An 18,313-nucleotide genomic window follows, 5' to 3' on the forward strand; every position below is an offset into this window, starting at 1 on the left:
GATCTTCATAACTTACCCTTAGCTTTTCAAGATCTTGCTTTCTTTAAAGAAATTCATAAGAAAGTTTCTCATGATCGGCTAAGATTGTTTTATGATGACTCTGAAGGTTAGCAAACTTAGACTTAAGTCTCTGAAGATTTTCAGTCAGAGTTTGAGTTTGATCCATTTCTTCACCCAACAGGTCATCGCTTTTGTCTAATAGATTTTGAACCTTTTAAAAAGCCTTTTGTTGTTGGACAGCAATCTTAGAAAGTTTGGAATAGCTAGGTTTGACGTTTTCATCAGATTCATCCTCACTTGATTCAGAGGAGGGATATTTGAGTAACCTGGCACCTTTTGCCATGAAGAAATATGTGGGAGCGTAGTCATCGTTGCCATCGTCAGCTGTGTTGGCGAAGTCATTTTCCTTAGTGTTGAAGATGGACTTGCCGACGAAAGAAGTAGCGAGGGCTAGGCTCTCCACTCCAGAGTCTGACTCCTCAGATCCCTCTTCTTCCCCATTTTCCTCAGATTCAGCTTCAGAGTCCATTTCCTTGCCAATGAATGCCCAAACCTTTTTAGAGCTGCTCTTCTTGTGAGATGAAGACTTTAAAGATTTCGATGATGAGGATTTTGAAGATTTCTTCTTCTTCGAGTCATCAAAACTATCATCCTTGTATTTCTTCTTCTTTGATTCCTTCTCCCACTGAGGACAATCAGTAATATAGTGACCAGGTTTCTTGCATTTGTGGCAAGTCCTCTTCTTGTAGTCACGGGATGAGGAATCTGATCTCATGTCATCACCTCTTGAAGATTTTCCAAAGTGATCACATCTTAAGAACTTCTGGAATTTCCTCACGAGCATTGCTAGCTACTGACTCAGTTTTTCAGGATCACCAAGGCTGCTACCAGAATCTTCTTCTTCAGACTCAGAGACCGCCTTGGCCTTCAGTGCGCGTGATCTTCCATAGCTTGGTCCATAGAGGTCTCTCTTCCCAGCAAGTTGGAACTCATGAGTATTTAGCCTCTCGAGGATATCAGCAGGATCAAGTGACTTGTAGTCTCCACTTTCTTGAATCATCGGTGCAACTGTGTCAAATGACGAATCAAGCGATCTCAACAATTTCTTCACCACGTCATGGTCGGTGATGTCAGTGGCACCAAGTGCTTGAAGCTCATTTGAGATGTCAGTGAGGCGATCGAATGCTGGACATTTTCGTTGTCGAGTATTTTGAAGCGGTTGAAGAGATTGTGAAGAACATCAACTCGAGAGTTACATTGAGTTGAGACTCCTTCGTTGACCTTTGACAGCCTATCCCAAATAAGCTTTGCTGTCTCCAAAGCACTCACTCTGCCATACTGTCCTTTGCTCAGATGGCCACATATGATATTCTTCACTTGAGAGCCGAGTTGCATGAATGTCTTCACATCAGCGGCGTTCATGGAAGGATTGATGGAGGGAACGCCATTTTCCATAATGTACCAGAGATCGTTGTCAATTGCCTCAAGATGCATGCACATCTTATTATTCCAGTAGGGGTAGTCCTTTCCATCGAAGGTAGGACACCCAGCCGAGACGTTGATCATGCCTGCAGTCGACATAACTAAAACTCCAGGTGGTTAAACCAAAATCACACAGAACAAGGGAGTACCTTGCTCTAATACCATTGAAAGTGCGTTATATTGACTAGAGGGGGTGAATAGGCGATTTTTACAAATTCATTACTGAGGAAATTCAACTTGAGGAAATTCCTAAGTCACGAACTACAAGCAGTGGAATAAGTACTCAAGTGCATGCATAACAGAGCAGTAGCATAGTCATCATGATGAAACAAAACATACACAAAGTACGGGTAGCGAGTAAACAGGATAAGCAAGCTGAAGACTAAGTGACTGAAGAAATAGGATTGAGGAAATTGAGAAAGTGTTCAGTCAAAGTCTTCAAATAGTAACGATCAAGCACATCAACACATGAATGAGGAAATGAAGGGGTTGAGGAAATAGAACCAGTAGCTTGGTGAAGACGATGATTTGGTAGACCAGTTCCAACTATTGTGACAGTCGTATGTCTGGTTGGGGCGGCTAGGTAATTAAACTTGAGGACACACAGTCCTCACTATATTCTCCTTGAGCTAAGGTCACACAGACCTCGCCCAATCACTCGTGGTAAGTCTTTAGGTGACTTCCAAACCTTCACAGACTCGGTCACTCAGTGATCCACAATTTCCTCTTGGTTGCTCTAGACCATGACGCCTAACCATATGGAGGATGCGCAATCCTCAAAGGCAACAAGCGTCGGTCCCACACAGGAACAATCTCTTCAGTGATGCTCAATCACTTTGGGTTTGTAGGTGTTTGGGTTTGGGTTTTTCCTTACTTGATGATTTTCTCTCAAAGTCCTCAGAGGATAGGATGCTCTCAATGACAAGTGTCCATTTCTCTCGGAGCAGTCAACCAACTGGTGGTTGTAGGGGGCGGCTATTTATAGCCAAGGGAGGAGCCCGACATGATAAGACATAAATGCCCTTCAATGATATGACCGTTAGGTGGGTAGATATTTTGGGACAGCTGGCGCATAGCACAGCAACAGTCGGAAATTTGAGTATAAAATTCCTCAGGGCTATCATGTTCCTCACTTGTAGGCAATCCACACTCGCGAACTCCTAGATCCTCAGTCAGAACAAATTCCTCAGAGACCAGAAGATCTTCATCTCTGTCAATGAAGAAATTGACTGAACTGTATGAGATTTCCAATGGCTTCACTCGAAAGGATTGGGTAGGTGTAGGATTTTGAGATGAGCATCACTTGGAAACTTTTCCTTAGATTTACCTCGACCCCCTTTAATAGTACGGTGTTTCCTATGACTCAAGAAAGAGAAAATAAAACTACGAAAACAAAAGTCTTCACGCTTCATAATCCTCGCATGAATATCAAGTCTTCATGGTCGCACCAATTTACTCACTTTCAAACTCTTCAAGAAAACCAAAGTCTTCAACTGAAGACATTCATTTTTAGGGGTCGACTTTCATCATAAATCAAACTCTTCATAGACTTATAGAACATGTGTACACTCACAAACACATTATCCCCTTAACCTATAAGTCTTCAATACACCAAAATCACTAAGGGGCACTAGATGCACTAACTCTACTCATGTCCATGGTTAGGAAACCTTAACCATCTTTGATCAACTAGCTAGTCAAGTAGAGGCTCACTAGGGACACGGTGTTTGTTTATGTATTCACACATGTATTTAGGTTTCCGATCAATACAATTCTAGCATGAATAATAAAAATATATCATGAATAAGGAAATATAAAATAACAACTTTATTATTGCCTCTAGGGCATATTTCCTTCAGCTATTGCGTATGTGAGTAAAGAAGACTTGATACTTAATGCTATGCTTGGGTTTTACCTTAATGATCTTTGGTAGTTGTAGATGATTGCTAGAGTTTGATATGTCTCCAACGTATCTACAATTTTGATTGTTCCATGCTATTATATTATTTGTTTTGGATGTTTTATATTCATTAATATGCTATTTTATATTACTTTTGGGACTAACTTATTAATCCAGAGCCCAGTGCCAGTTGATGTCTACTACACAACTTTATTCTTGTAGACACGTGTTGGGCCTCCAAGCGCAGAGTTTTGTAGGATAGTAGAAATTTTCCCTCAAGTGGATGACCTAAGGTTTATCAATTCGTGAGAGGTGTAGGATGAAGATGGTCTCTCTCAAATGACCCTGCAACCAAATACAAGAAATCTCTTGTGTCCCCAACACACCCAATACAATGGAAAATTGTATAGGTGCACTAGTTCGGCGAAAAGATGATGATAAAAGTGTAATATTGGTGGTAGAAATATTTTTTATAATCTGAATAAATAAAAACAGCAAGGTAGCAAATAGTAAATGGGCACAAAAACAATATTGCAATTCTTAAAAATGAGGCCTAGGGTCCGTACTTTCGCTAGTGCAATCTCCCAACAATGCTAATATAATTGGATCATATAACTGTCCCTCAACGTGCAACGAAGAATCACTCCAGGGTTCCTATCTAGCGCAGAACATAAGAATAAACTGTTTGTAGGGTACGAAACCACCTCAAAGCTATTCTTTCCGTTTGATCTATTCAAGAGTTCGTACTAAAATAACACAAAGCTATTCTTTTCGTTCGATCTATCCTAGGGAATTTTGAGGACGCCCATCATTGGAATATACAAGCCAAGTTCTATAATGAATAATTCCCACTAGTATATGAAAGTGACAACATAAGAGACTCTCTATCATGAAGATCATGGTGTTACTTTGAAGCACAAGTGTGGAAAAAGGAGAGTAGCATTGCCCCTTCTCTCTTTTTCTCTCATCTTTTTTTCCTTTTTTTATTTGGGACTTTTTTCTCTTTTTTATGGCCTCTTTTTTTCGTCCGGAATCTCATCCCGACTTGTGGGGGAATCATAGTCTCCATCATCCTTTCCTCACATGGGACAATGCTCTAACAATGAAAATCATCACACTTTTATTTACTTACAACTCAAGAATTACAACTCGATACTTAGAACAAAATATGACTCTATGTGAATGCCTCCAGCAGTGTACCCGGATGTGCAATGAATCAAGAGTGACATGTATGAAAGAATTATGAAGGTGTCTTCGCCACAAATACGATGTCAACTACATGATCATGCAAAGTAATATGACAATGATGGAGCATGTCATAATAAACGGAACGGTGGAAAGTTGCATGGCAATATATCTCGGAATGGCTATGGAAATGCCATAATAGGTAGGTATGGTGGCTGTTTTGAGGAAGATATAAGGAGGCTTATGTGTGATAGAGCGTATCATATCACGGGGTTTGGATGCACTGGCGAAGTTTGCACCAACTCTCGAGGTGAGAAAGGGCAATGCACGGTACCGAAGAGGCTAGCAATGATGGAAGGGTGAGAGTGCGTATAATCCATGGACTCAACATTAGCCATAAAGAACTCAAATACTTATTGCAAAAATCTACAAGTCATCAAAACCAAGCACTACGTGCATGCTCCTAGGGGCATAGATTGGTAGGAAAAGACCATTGCTCATCCCCGACCACCACTCATAAGGAAAGCAATCAAAGAGCACCCCATGCTTCAAATGTGTCACACAATGTTTACCATACGTGCATGCTACGGGACTTGCAATCCTCAACACAAGTATTTCTCAATTTCACAATTACTCAACTAGAACGACTCTAATATTACCACCTTTATATCTCAAAACAATTATCAAGTATCAAGCTTCTCATAGTATTTAATGCACTCTATATGAAAGTTTTTACTATACCCATCCTGGATGCCTATCATATTAGGACTAATTTTATAGCCAAAGCAAATTACCATGCTGTTCTAAAAGACTCTCAAAATAATATAAGTGAAGCATGAGAGATCAATAATTTCGATAAAATAAAACCACCATCGTGCTCTAAAAATACATAAGCGAAGCACTAGAGCAAAATTATCTAGCTCAAAAGATATAAGTGAAGCACATAGAGTATTCTAATAAATTCCGATTCATGTGTGTCTCCAAAAGGTGTGTACAGCCAGGATAATTGTGGTAAACTAAAAATTAAGGACTCAAATCATACAAGACGCTCCAAGCAAAATACATCATGTGGTGAATAAAAATATAGCCTCAAGTAAAGTTACCGATAGACGAAGACAAAAAAAGAGGGGATGCCTTCCGGGGCATCCCCAAGATTAGGTTTTGGTTGTCCTTGAATTTTACCTTGGGGTGCCTTGGGAATCCCCAAGCTTAGGCTCTTGCCACTCCTTGTTCCAAAATCCATCAAATCTTTACCCAAAAAAACTTGAAAACTTCACAACACAAAACTCAACAGAAAATCTCATGAGCTCCGTTAGTATAAGAAAACAAACCACCACTTTAAGGTACTGTAATGAACTCATTCGTTATTTATATTGGTGTTAAACCTACTGTATTCCAACTTCTCCATGGTTCATACCCCCTGATACTAGCCATAGATTCATGAAAATACGCAAACAACACACAAAAACAGAATCTGTCAAAAACAGAACAGTCTATAGTAATCTTGAAGTTTCGAATACTTCTATAAGTCAAAAAAATCTGAGAAATTAGGAAGTCCTAAATAATTTGTATATTGATATACTGCAGTTGGAATTGGTATTTTATCACTCTCTGGTCAAAAAAGAAATTTTTTCTCGTGAGCGCATACTTTCTGTTTTTTCAGCAAGATCAAATAACAATCACCTAAGAAGATCCTAAATGCTTTACTTGGCACAAACACTAACTAAAACATAAAAAACACAATCATAATAGAGGATATATGATTTATTTATTACTAAACAGGAACAAAAAGCAAGGAACAAAAATAACATTGGGTTGCCTCCCAACAAGCGCTATCGTTTAACGCCCCTAGCTAGGCATTAAAACAAGAATAGATCTAGGTATTGTCATCTTTGGTACGAAATTCTTCAATTGAACACTTATAACCCTTAGGAGGTTCTTCGTTTTTGCAAATGATCAAACTCCTAGGTAGGAAATCAAGAAATTCATTTGTAGCAAAAGGTTCCTTAATGATATCTAAAAAGTTGGGGTGAACACTTATTGATTTGAGATCTTCATTTTTCTTACTCGAAGATTCACCCTTATTTTTAGGAACATAGACAAATTTGGCAAGTTTGGTAGGAGGAGGATTTGAGGTGTTTTTAACGGCAGAAAGATTGGAACCCAAGTTGGTAATAATTTCTTCGAGTTTATCATTTCTAGTGGAATCTTGATCTATCTTTTCATTGACTATGGGTTCCTTTTCCTTCAGATTTTCCAGAGTAACTCCTACCTTAGATCCATATTGAGTAATTTGGTTGTGGATCTTTTCAATTAACTCTGTAGTGGCAATTTTATTTTCAATAATATCAAGCCTTTGCATCACATGTTCCAAAGTTAAAATAGTTCCATTGACCAAAAGAAGTGGTGGGCCTAACAAATCTATCATAGCATTATAAGAATCAAAAGTATGGCTTCCCAAGAAATTCCCTCCGGTGATGGTATCAAGAACATATCTATACCAATGAGTGGTGCCTACGTAAAAATTGTGAAGAATAATGGAAGTAGATTGCTTTTTAATTGATCTATTTTGAGCGTTGCAAATTCTATACCAAGCATCTTTTAGGTTTCCTCCCCCCTTTGTTTAAAATTAAGAACTTCATTATCGGGAGTGTTAACAATGATAGGAGAACTAGCCATGAGGGCAAAACAAAGATCTAACACACGGACACACAAGAAGCAAGCGAAAGAAGGCGAACGGAAAAAGGGCGAATAAAACGGCAAAGGTGAAGTGGGGGAGAGGAAAACAAGAGGAAAACGAGAGGCAAATGCAAATAATGTAATGCGAGGGATAAGAGTTTGTGATGGGTACTTGGTATGTCTTGACTTGAGCATAGATCTCCCCGGCAACGGTGCCATAAATCCTTCTTGCTACCTCTTGAGCATGCATTGGTTTTCCCTTGAAGAGGAAAGGGTGTTGCAGCAAAGTAGGGTAAGTATTTCCCTCAGTTTTTGAGAACCAATTCGCCTAGTACATGCACAAACAAACAAGAACCTCGCAACCAACGCGATAAAGGGGTTGTCAATCCCTTCACGGTCACTTATGAAAATGAGATCTGATAAAGATAATAATATAAATATTATTGGTATTTTTGTTGTATAGATTGAAAAGTAAAGATTGCAAAATAAAATAAATATTAAACTAGAATTGTAGATCGGAAACTTATATGATGCAAAGTACACCCGGGGCCATAGGTTTCACTAGTGGCTTCTCTCAAGACAGCATATATTACGGTGGGTGAACACATTACTGTTGAGGAATTGATAGAAAAGCGCATAGTTATGAGAATATCTAGGCATGATCATGAACATAGGCATCACGTCCGTGTCAGGTAGACCGAAACGATTCTGCATCTACTACTATTACTCCACACATCGACCGCTATCCAGCATGCATATAGAGTATTAAGTTCATAAGAACAAAGTAACGCATTAGGCAAGATGACATGATGTAGAGGGATAAAATCAAGCAATATGATATAAGCCCCATCTTTTTATCCTCGATGGCAACAATACAATACGTGCCTTGCTGCCCCTACTATCACTAGGAAAGGACACCGCAAGATTGAACCCAAAGCTAAGAACTTCTCTCATTGCAAGAAAGATCAATCTAGTAGGCCAAACGAAACTAATAATTCGAAGGGACTTGCAAAGATATAAAATCATGCATATAAGAATTCAGAGAAGAATCGAATATTCTTCATAGATAATCTTGATCATAAACCCACAATTCATCGGATCACAGCAAACACACCGCAAAAAGAATTACATCGAATAGATCTCCAAGAACATCGAGGAGAACTTTGTATTGAGATCCAAAGAGAGAGAGAGGAAGCCATCTAGCTAATAACTATGGACCCGAAGGTCTGTGGTAAACTACTCACACATCATCGGAGAGGCTATGGTGTTGATGTAGAAGCCCTCCGTGATCGAATCCCCCTCCAGCAGATCGCCGGAAAAGGCCCCAAGATGGGATCTCATGGGTACAGAAGGTTGCGACGGTGGAAAAGTGGTTTCGTGGCTCCCCTTTGATGTTTTCAGGGTATAAGAGTATATATAGGCGAAAGAAGTAGGTCGGTGGAGCTACGAGCGGCCCACAAGGGTGGGGGCGCACCTACCCCTGGGCGCACCGCCCTACCTTGTGGCCGCCTCATTGCTTCCTTGACCTCCACTCCAAGTCTCCTGCATTGCGTTTGTTCCAAAAAAAGCTCCTCGTGAAGGTTTCATTCCGTTTGGATTCCGTTTGATATTCCTTTTTCACGAAACACTGAAATAGGCAAAAAACAACAATTTGCACTGGGCCTTCAGTTAATAGGTTACTCCCAAAAATAATATAAAAGTGCATAATAAAGCCCATTAAACATCCAAAACAGATAATATAATAGCATGGAACAATCAAAAATTATAGATACGTTGGAGACGTATCATTAGCTCGCTACGCCCCAGATGATGTGGCCACAGATGTTGCGAAGCAGGAGAAGTTTATGGAGGGGATGAATGATGAGCTGAGTAAGCAGTTGATGGTGGCAACATTCACCAACTACCAGGAGCTAGTAGACAGGGCTCTTATGATTGAAGGCAAGTAGCAGCAGATAGAGAACCGCAAACGGAAGTATGGACAGGGGAAGTACAACTCTAGAGCACAGCAGAAGCCTCGTTTTACCCCAAACTCGGGAGGACATACCCATCATAACCATGGAGGACATTCTCATAATGGAGGAAGTTCACATAACCCTAGTGGCCCTAAAATGGAAATGGGAATGGAGGAAACAACAGTCAGAGCCATTCCAACCCGGCAACACCCACCAAGAAGGATCTGAGCCATGTTACCTATTTCAAGTGCGGGAAGACTGGACACTACGCCAATGATTGTTCTGAGGTAAAGAATGGTAATGGAAATGGAAGCTCTGGAAAGAAGCCCAACCCTTTCACCAGAGGGCAGGTGAACCACGTCAATGTGGAGGAAGTCGAAGAGTAGCACGATGCAGTTATTGCTACGTTTTTGATTAGGTCATTTATAGCTATTGTCCTTTTTGACACTGGTGCATCGCATTCATACATATCAAGGGGATTTGTTGATAAGTTTAATTTGCCCATCGTAGCCCTTAAGACAACTATGTGAGTAAGCTCACCTGGAGCGGAGTATATGGCTAGCAGAGGATGTTTTCAGTTGCCATTGACCATAGGTAGGCATGTTTTCCCCTCAGACCTATTAATTTTGGAGTCACAAGGATTGCGTGTGATACTAGGCATGGACTGGCTATCAATATATGGAAGAAATATCGATTGTGCTAGGAAGTCAATTCTCCTCACCACCCCAGAAGGTAAAATGATCAAGTATGTGTCTAGACATGCGCCAAGGAGGACTCAAGTGAATTCACTTTCGGGAGTTGTTCAGGAGGAAGTGCCAGTTGTGAAGGATTATCCTGACGTATTCCCGGAGGAACTACCAGGCATGCCACCAGATCGCGATATAGAATTTTTGATAGAGTTGTTACCAGGCACCGGACCAATATCGAAGAGACCGTATCGCATGCCCACAAATGATCTGGAGGAAATTAAGAAACATATTAAGGAGTTATTGGAGAAAGGTTATATTTGACCAAGCTCGTCACCATGGGGAGCGGCAGTGCTCGTAGTTGAGAAGAAGGATGGATCTTTGAGAATGGTTCTGAATTATCGTGCACTGAATGAGGTGACGATCAAGAACAAATCCCCACTACCGATTATCAATGATTTGTTTGACCAGCTGCAGGGAGCTAAAGTATTCTACAAGATTGTTCTTCGATTAGGATACAACCAACTGAATATCCATGAATAGGATATACCTAAGACAACTTTTACCACAAGGTACGGGATATATGAGTACACTATCATGTCTTTTGGTTTGACTAACGCCCCTTCCTACTTTATGAGTATGATGAATAAGGTGTTCATGGAGTTCCTGGATAAGTTTGTTGTGGTGTTCATTGATGATATATTGGCATACTCGAAGAATGAGGAAGAACACAAAGAACATTTGCGCTTAGTTCTCGAGAAGCTCAGGGAACATCAGCTATATGCCAAGTTTAGCAAATGTGAATTTTGGTTGAAGGAAGATGGTTTTCTCGGACATGTTATATCAGGAGAAGGCATACCAATAGACCCTTACAAGGTTCAGTCTGTCACTGAGTGGTTGGCACCCACCTCAGTTGGAGAGATACGCAGTTTTCTTGGACTCGCAGGATATTACTGGAGATTCATTGTGAATTTTTCCAGGATTGTGAAGCCATGACGGAGTTATTGAAGAAGGACGCCAAGTTCAAATGGACCGAAGAATGTGAGGCCAGTTTTCAGGAGTTGAAGAAACGTTTAGTTACAGCCCCAATGCTAATTCTTCCGGATATACGCCAGGATTTCCAAGTATATTGCGATGCTTCTCGTCAGGGACTTGGAGGTGTATTTATGCAAGACGGAAGAGTTGTTTCATATGCCTCACGTCAGCTTCCACCTCATGAGTTGAATTATGCCACACATGATTTGGAGTTACCAGCCATGGTACATGCGCTCGAAACCTGGAGACATTTTCTTATTGGAAACCATTGTGATGTAAATTGACTATAAGAGTTTGAAGTACAACTTCACGCAGAAGGAGTTGAATATGAGGCAAAGGAGATGGTTGGAGCTCACAAAGGATTATGATATGAAGCTGCATTATCATCCAGGAAAGGCCAATGTTGTAGCGGACGCTTTAAACCACAAGAGTTATGTTAATACTCTCGTGACCGGAGGATTACTGCAAGAGTTAGCCAACGATCCCAGAGAACTTCGTTTGGAGATACTTCCGAGAGATTTTGTTGCAGCATTGGAAGTTCAATCCACGTTGTTGGTAAAGACTCGAGAAGCCCAGAAGACCGATAAGGAGATTGTGGAGATAAAGGAAAATATGAGTAAAGGAAAGGCCAAAGGTTTTCGTGAGGATGAGCACGAAACTTTATGGTTTGAGGACCGTATTTATGTGCCCAATGACCCGGAAATCAGGAAGTTAATACATCAGGAGGATCATGACTCGTCATACTCGATTCACCCCGGAAACACCAAGATGTATTTGGATTTGAAGGAACGTTTCTGGTGGACAGGAATGAAGAAGGATATTGCTGAGTATGTAGCCGTATGTGATGTATGTCAGAGAGTTAAGGTAGAACACCAGAGGCCAGCAGTATTACTCCAACCTATGCCTGTAAGTGCATCTAGTGCCTCCCCTAGTTGGTTTTGGAGTATTGATGACAAACCTGGTTGAGGGACTAATGTGTTTGTGAGAATTGCAGGATAACACAGGTAGTAGTCCCTCATTGATTCGGTTTACCTACCGGAGATGACCCCTAAAAATGTATGAAGACATTGAAGACAAAGGTGGTATGTGAAGGTATTCACATTGAAGACTATGACAAGAGAAGATATTGTGTGAAGACTATGGAGCGCAAAGACTTAGTTGTTTCGTTGTTCGTTTTCTTCTTTGTTGAGCCATAGGAACCACCGTACTGTTAAGTGGGGTCCAAGTGAACAAGTCAGAATGACTGAAGTGATGCTTAACCAAAATCCTATGTCTTCGAGCAAAGACAATGAGCGCAAATCTTATCCAGAGATGGATAAGTCAGCTTTGCATGTAGCTCAAGTAAAGTTGCCGTGTGTGTTTGAAATCTGACCGTTGGAACACGTGTCAGTTCCTTAGTGACCCAGGGTCATTTCGGACAAATCAGGTCAGGTTGCTTAGTGGCTACAAACAGCCCACCCCTTACACCATAAATTGGTTGGCTGCTTAGAGTTAGTGCATGGCTTTTCTCGTTTGAGAGCAACCCACCTCGAAGCCTTTGAGAGAGAAATCCTTGCGAGGACAAAGCCCTAAACACCCAGAGCCAAAGAGTGTTAGGCATCACTGAAGTCTTCCTATCTGTGTGATCTGAAGACTTATTACACTTGAGGACTGTGAATCCTCCAGCCGGTTAGGTGTCGCGTTCTGAGCATCCAAGAGTCATTGTGGATCGCGGTGAACGAAGTCTGTGAAGGTTTGGAAGTCTACCTTGAAGACTTACCAGAGTGATTGGGCGAGGACTGGGTGTCCTTAGCTCAAGGGGAATAAGGTGAAGACGCGGTCTTCTGAGTTGAATCTCAGCCTCCCTAACCAGACAAACAGTTGTCACAGCAACTGGAACTGGTCCAACAAATCATTGTCTTCAACGAGCCACTGGTTCTATCATTCCCATCTCTTTATTTGCAGTTGGTCCTTGTGAAGTCATTGCCTGTTTGCATTATCCTTTTGTCTTCACTGTGTGACTACTTGTTCTGATTGGCTTCATATTATCTTCCGTCCTGATCTATACTGCATAGCTGCTATTAGTCTTTGTGCTTTCACTTCATTGAAAACTTGATTATGGCTTGCCTAGTGTAGTCTACCTTCCGCTGCATGGTAATAGGTTTATTTCTATCGTTTGTCTTCGAAACTTCCATGTTTTGAAGACTTTCATAAAAATCGTCTATTCACCCCCCCTCTAGTCGATCACTAGCACTTTCAATTGGTATCAGAGCAAGGTAATCCCTTGTTTTGTGTGATTCGGTTTAACCACCTGGAGTTTTATCTATGTTGACTGCAGGGATAATCAAAGTCTCCGTTGTGTGCCCAGTCTTCGATGGAACTGAATATCCCTACTGGAAGAATAAGATGCGCATGCATCTTGAAGCCATTGATGTCGACCTCTGGTATGTCGTCAAGAATGGCGTCCCCAAGGCTGGTGAAGGTGTCACCGCTGCTGATGTCAAGAAGTTCGTTCAACCGGATTCCACTGCCAAGAATATCATCTATGGTCATCTGACCAAAGGACAGTATGGCCGTGTGAGTGCTCTGGAAACATCCAAGCAAGTCTAGGACTGGCTCTCCAAGGTCAACGAAGGCGTCTCAACCCAGAGAGATCAAAGGATTAGTGTCCTTCGCAACCTCTTCAACCGCTTCAAGAGAAACAACAATGAGAATGTTCAGCTCACGTTTGATCGACCCACTGACATCACTAATGAGCTTCAAGCTCTCGGCGCTACTGAGATCACCAAGCATGAAATCGCCAAGACACTCCTGAGATCACTTGACAACTCGTTTGACAACCTAGCCATGATGATTCAAGAACGCCCCGACTTCAAGAGACTCGATCCGTCTGACATACTTGGAAGGCTCAACACACATGATTTTCAGCTTTCTGAGAAAATAGACATCTATGGTCCCAACTATGGCCGAACTCGTGCTTTGAAGGCAAAAGTTGTTTCCTCATCTGAAGAAGAATCTGACTGCAGTTCTGATGATACTGAAGACATTGGAAAGGAGCTTGCTATGTTTGTGAAGAAGTTCCAGAAATTCACCAAGAAGAAAGGCTTCAGAAAGTCCTCACGATCCAGCTCAAGGAATGATGAAGCTTCTACTCATGACTACACGAAGAGAACATGCCACAAGTCCAAGAAACCTGGTCACTACATCTGTGAGTGTCCGCAGTGGGACAATGAGAACAACAATAAGAAGAAGAGCAAGGAATATGATTCTGACGACAAGAAAAAGAAGAAATAATCAAAGTCTTCTTCCAAGTCTTCCTCAAAGTCTTCATCACAGAAGAAGAGCTCATCTGGAAAGGCCCGTGCATTTGTCGGCAAGGATATGGATTCCGAGGAGGAGTCTGCTTCTGAGGAGGCAGAGGTGGAGTCTGAGGAGGAGTCCAATTCTGGCATTGCAAGTCTGGCTACAGCCTACGTTGCCAAGTCCATCTTCAACACTGAAGACAATGACTTCTTCACCGACGCTGATGCTAATGACAAGGACAACTTCGCTCCCACCTACTGCTTCATGGCACGCGGTGCCAAGGTAAACTCACGCACCACTCACTATCAAACATCAAGTGAAGATGACTCTGATTGTGGTTCCAAACCCAGCTACAAAACACTTGCTAAAATTGCAACTGAACAACAGAAAGCTATGGAACATATTCAAAAACTGTTAGACAAAAGTGATGACCTATTAGATGCTGAAATGACTCGATCTCAGTCCTTAATTGAAGACATAAAAAATCTTCATGTTAAGTATGAGGAGCTTGATAGTCGTCATGAAACGCTCTCAACAACTCATGAAAAGCTTTCCTATGATTATCTTCAAAGGAAGCAAGAACTTGAGAAATTGAGAGCGGCTCATGAAGAACTTCAAAAGAAAAACGAGTCACTTCGTGCCAAACAGATCAGTCCCGCTCAGGAAGGATTTGAACCACCATGTCTTAAATGCATTGAGCGTGATAACGCTACTGAAAGTGCGTTATATCGACTAGAGGGGGGGTGAATAGGCGATTTTTATGAAAGTCTTCAAAACGTGAGAGTTGTGAAGACAAACAGTGAAGATCATGCCTATTACTATGCAGCGGAAGTTAGATTACACTAGGCCAGCCATGGTCATGTATTCAATAGAGTGAAAGCGCAATGACAAACAGCTTCAGTGTAATAAGGATCAGGTAGGAAGAAGTTATGAAGCCGAACAGATCATACATTCATGTTGTGAAGACAAAAGATAAAGCAAGCATGCAATGGCTTCACAATGAATAACTGTAAGTGAAAGGAAGTGAAGATGAAACCAGTGACACGTTGAAGACAATGATTTGTTGGACCAGTTCCAGTTGCTGTGACAACTGTACGTCTGGTTGGAGCGGCTAGGTATTTAAACCAAAGGACACACAGTCCCGGACACCCAGTCAAGGACACTTAGTCCAAGACACCCAGTCCTCACCGTTTTCTCCTTGAGCTAAGGTCACACAGACCTCGCCCAATCACTCAGGTAAGTCTTCAAGGTAGACTCCCAAACCTTCACAGACTTCGTTCACTGACAATCCACAATTTCTCTTGGATGCTCAGAATGCGACGCCTAACCGTCTGGAGGATGCACAGTCCTCAAGTGTAATAAGTCTTCAAATCACACAGACACGAAGACTTAAGTGATGCCCAATTTACTCTGGCTCTGGGTGGTTAGGGCTTTTCTCCTCATTGGGAATTTTTCTTTCAAAGGCTTCGAGGTGGGTTGCTCTCAAACGACAAAAGCCGTGCACTGAAATCTGAGCAGCCAACCGTTTATGGTTGTGGGGGGTGGACTATTTATAGCCACTTGGCAACCCGACCTGATCTGTCCGAAATGACCCTGGGTCACTAAGGAACTGACACGTGTACCAACGGTCGAATTTTGAACTCACACGGCAACTTTACTTGGGCGACAAGTAAAGCTGACTTGTCTGACTCTGGACAAGATTTTCTCTCAAAGTCTTCGCTCGAAGACATAGGATTTGAATTAGGCATCACTTCAGTCATTCTGACTGGTTCTCTTCGACCCCACTTAACAGTACGGTGGTTCCTATGACACAACATGAATGAAATAAAACTACGAAGGATCTAGGTCTTCGAGTTCCAAAAGCTTCATAGGGAGTCTTCTCATGTCATTGTCTTCAATATGAATATCTTCATAAACCACCATTGTCTTCAATGTCTTCGTACATTTTTAGGGGTCATCTCTGGTAGTAAAACCGAATCAATGAGGGACTTCTACCTGTGTTTTCCTGCAATTCTCACAAACACATTAGTCCCTCAGCTAGGTTTGTCGTCAATACTCCAAAACCAACTAGGGGTGGCACTAGATGCACTTACTACTACTTTTGTTGCTGGATGTTCTACTGCTGCTACTGTTGCAATATCTTCAACTGTTGATGTGGTAACTAACCCCTCTGCTGAGGATGCCACTGCTATTGCTAATGAAAATGCTAGGTTGAAGACATTGCTTGAAACAGGGATGTACAAAAGTCTCAAAGGGCATCAAACACTATGTGATGTCCTCAAAAGGCAGATTCTGAACCGAAACCCTAGGAAAGAGGGTGTTGGGTTCGAAAGGAAAATGACTGCTGATGGCTCTTACTGGAGACCTGAGAAGTACCCCAAAACCACATGGGTTGCTGCAAAGGAGCCTTCAGTGGATCCATCCACCCTATCTAGCTTCACTTGTGCTAATCCCATCGTCATTGATGAATCCTTTAATGCAAACTATAAACTGTTTAAAAATCAAAATGGTGAAGTGTTTGCCAGGTATATTGGTACTAGCTGCAGGAATGGGCCACCTATGAAGAAAGTCTGGGTGCCGAAAAAGTGTCTGGAGAATCTTCCTGTGAATGTCATCATGACACCACAAGTGAAGAAGACAAACCCCAGACCGCAGGCTTCATATGGTCCAAAGTCTTCATACAGACAGACGACTCACCTGAGTCGCACTAACGCAAATGTTTTGCAGGGAAACCATACTCAGGCCTATGCATATGAGTGTGTTTCATCAAACCGCCATGTACATAAGACCCAGAACTACTTTGCTTATTCTTATGAGTACTATTGTCCACCTGCAAGACTATTTGCTAGGGATCCCAAGCCAAAGTTCTCAAATGCTGCACTTAGAATCATTGCTTCGAAGCCAGCCTTGAAGATGTGGGTGGCTAAGAAAGCTTAACTCTCTTTTGCAGGGAATGGTCTCCAGCCGAAAATCAAATGCGTCTGAAGCTATTGCTGGGGACCTTAAACATCTTGTAGGGCGCAAGATCAAATGCCCAAATGGTCTCTTATTATGTACTTTGTTCCTGAGTCACTTACTACTTGCCCTATCAGTCCTAACCTTGATCTAAGCTTTAATAATCCTCTTGCTCGTCAAATGTTTATGCTTCACAATGCTCTTCGTGAAGCCTATCCCCCTAACTGCACTATAGGGTACGACACCAGCTGCTTCAGAATGGATTATTGATAGTGGATGTACTAATCACATGACTAGCAAGCAAAGTCTTCTCATGGACTCAACCTTACGTCCATCTGACAAAAGTCACATCACATTTGCTGATACTGGTAAAAGCAAGGTATTGGGTCTAGGTAGAGTTGCAATCTCAAAGGATCAGCACATGGATAAAGTGATGCTTGTTGAATCCCTTGGTTTCAACTTAATGTCTGTCTCAATGCTTTGTGATTTGAACATGATTGTGATGTTTGGAAAATATCGCTGCCTTGTTCTAATGGAATCTGACAAGTCTCTAGTCTTTGAAGGGTATCGGAAAGATGACTTGTACATGGTAGATTTCTCAGCAGGACCACAGCTTGCCGTATGTCTTCTTGCAAAAGCATCAGAATGATGGCTCTCGCATCAGAGGCTAGGGCATGCTGACATGAGGAACTTGCACACTCTTGCAAAGAAGAAGCATGTCATAGGCATCGAGGGCATCAAGTTCAAGAAGGATCACTTATGCGGTGCCTGCGAAGCTGGAAAGATGACGAGGGCCAAGCATCCCTCGAAGACAATCATGACAACGACTAAACCCTTTGAACTGCTACACATGGACCTCTTCGGCCCTACTCACTACTCAACTCTTACTACTACTGCTTGTGTCTATGGCTTCTTCATTGTTGATTATTATTCAAGATATACATGGGTGCACATAATCCTCTACAAGACTGAAGTGCAGGATGTCTTCAGACGCTTCACCAATCGAGCCATGGACAACTATGGCGTCAAGATCACGCACAACAGAAGTGACAATGGCACTGAATTCAACAACACCGGCCTCGACACTTATCTTGATACTTTGGGCATCACTCATGAGTTCTCAGCTCCGTACATGCCGCAGCAGAATGCTATCGTGG

The sequence above is a fragment of the Triticum urartu genome, chromosome 6A (assembly GCF_056163025.1).
Source record: "Triticum urartu cultivar PI428250 chromosome 6A, HENAU_Tu73, whole genome shotgun sequence".
NCBI lineage: Eukaryota > Viridiplantae > Streptophyta > Magnoliopsida > Poales > Poaceae > Triticum > Triticum urartu.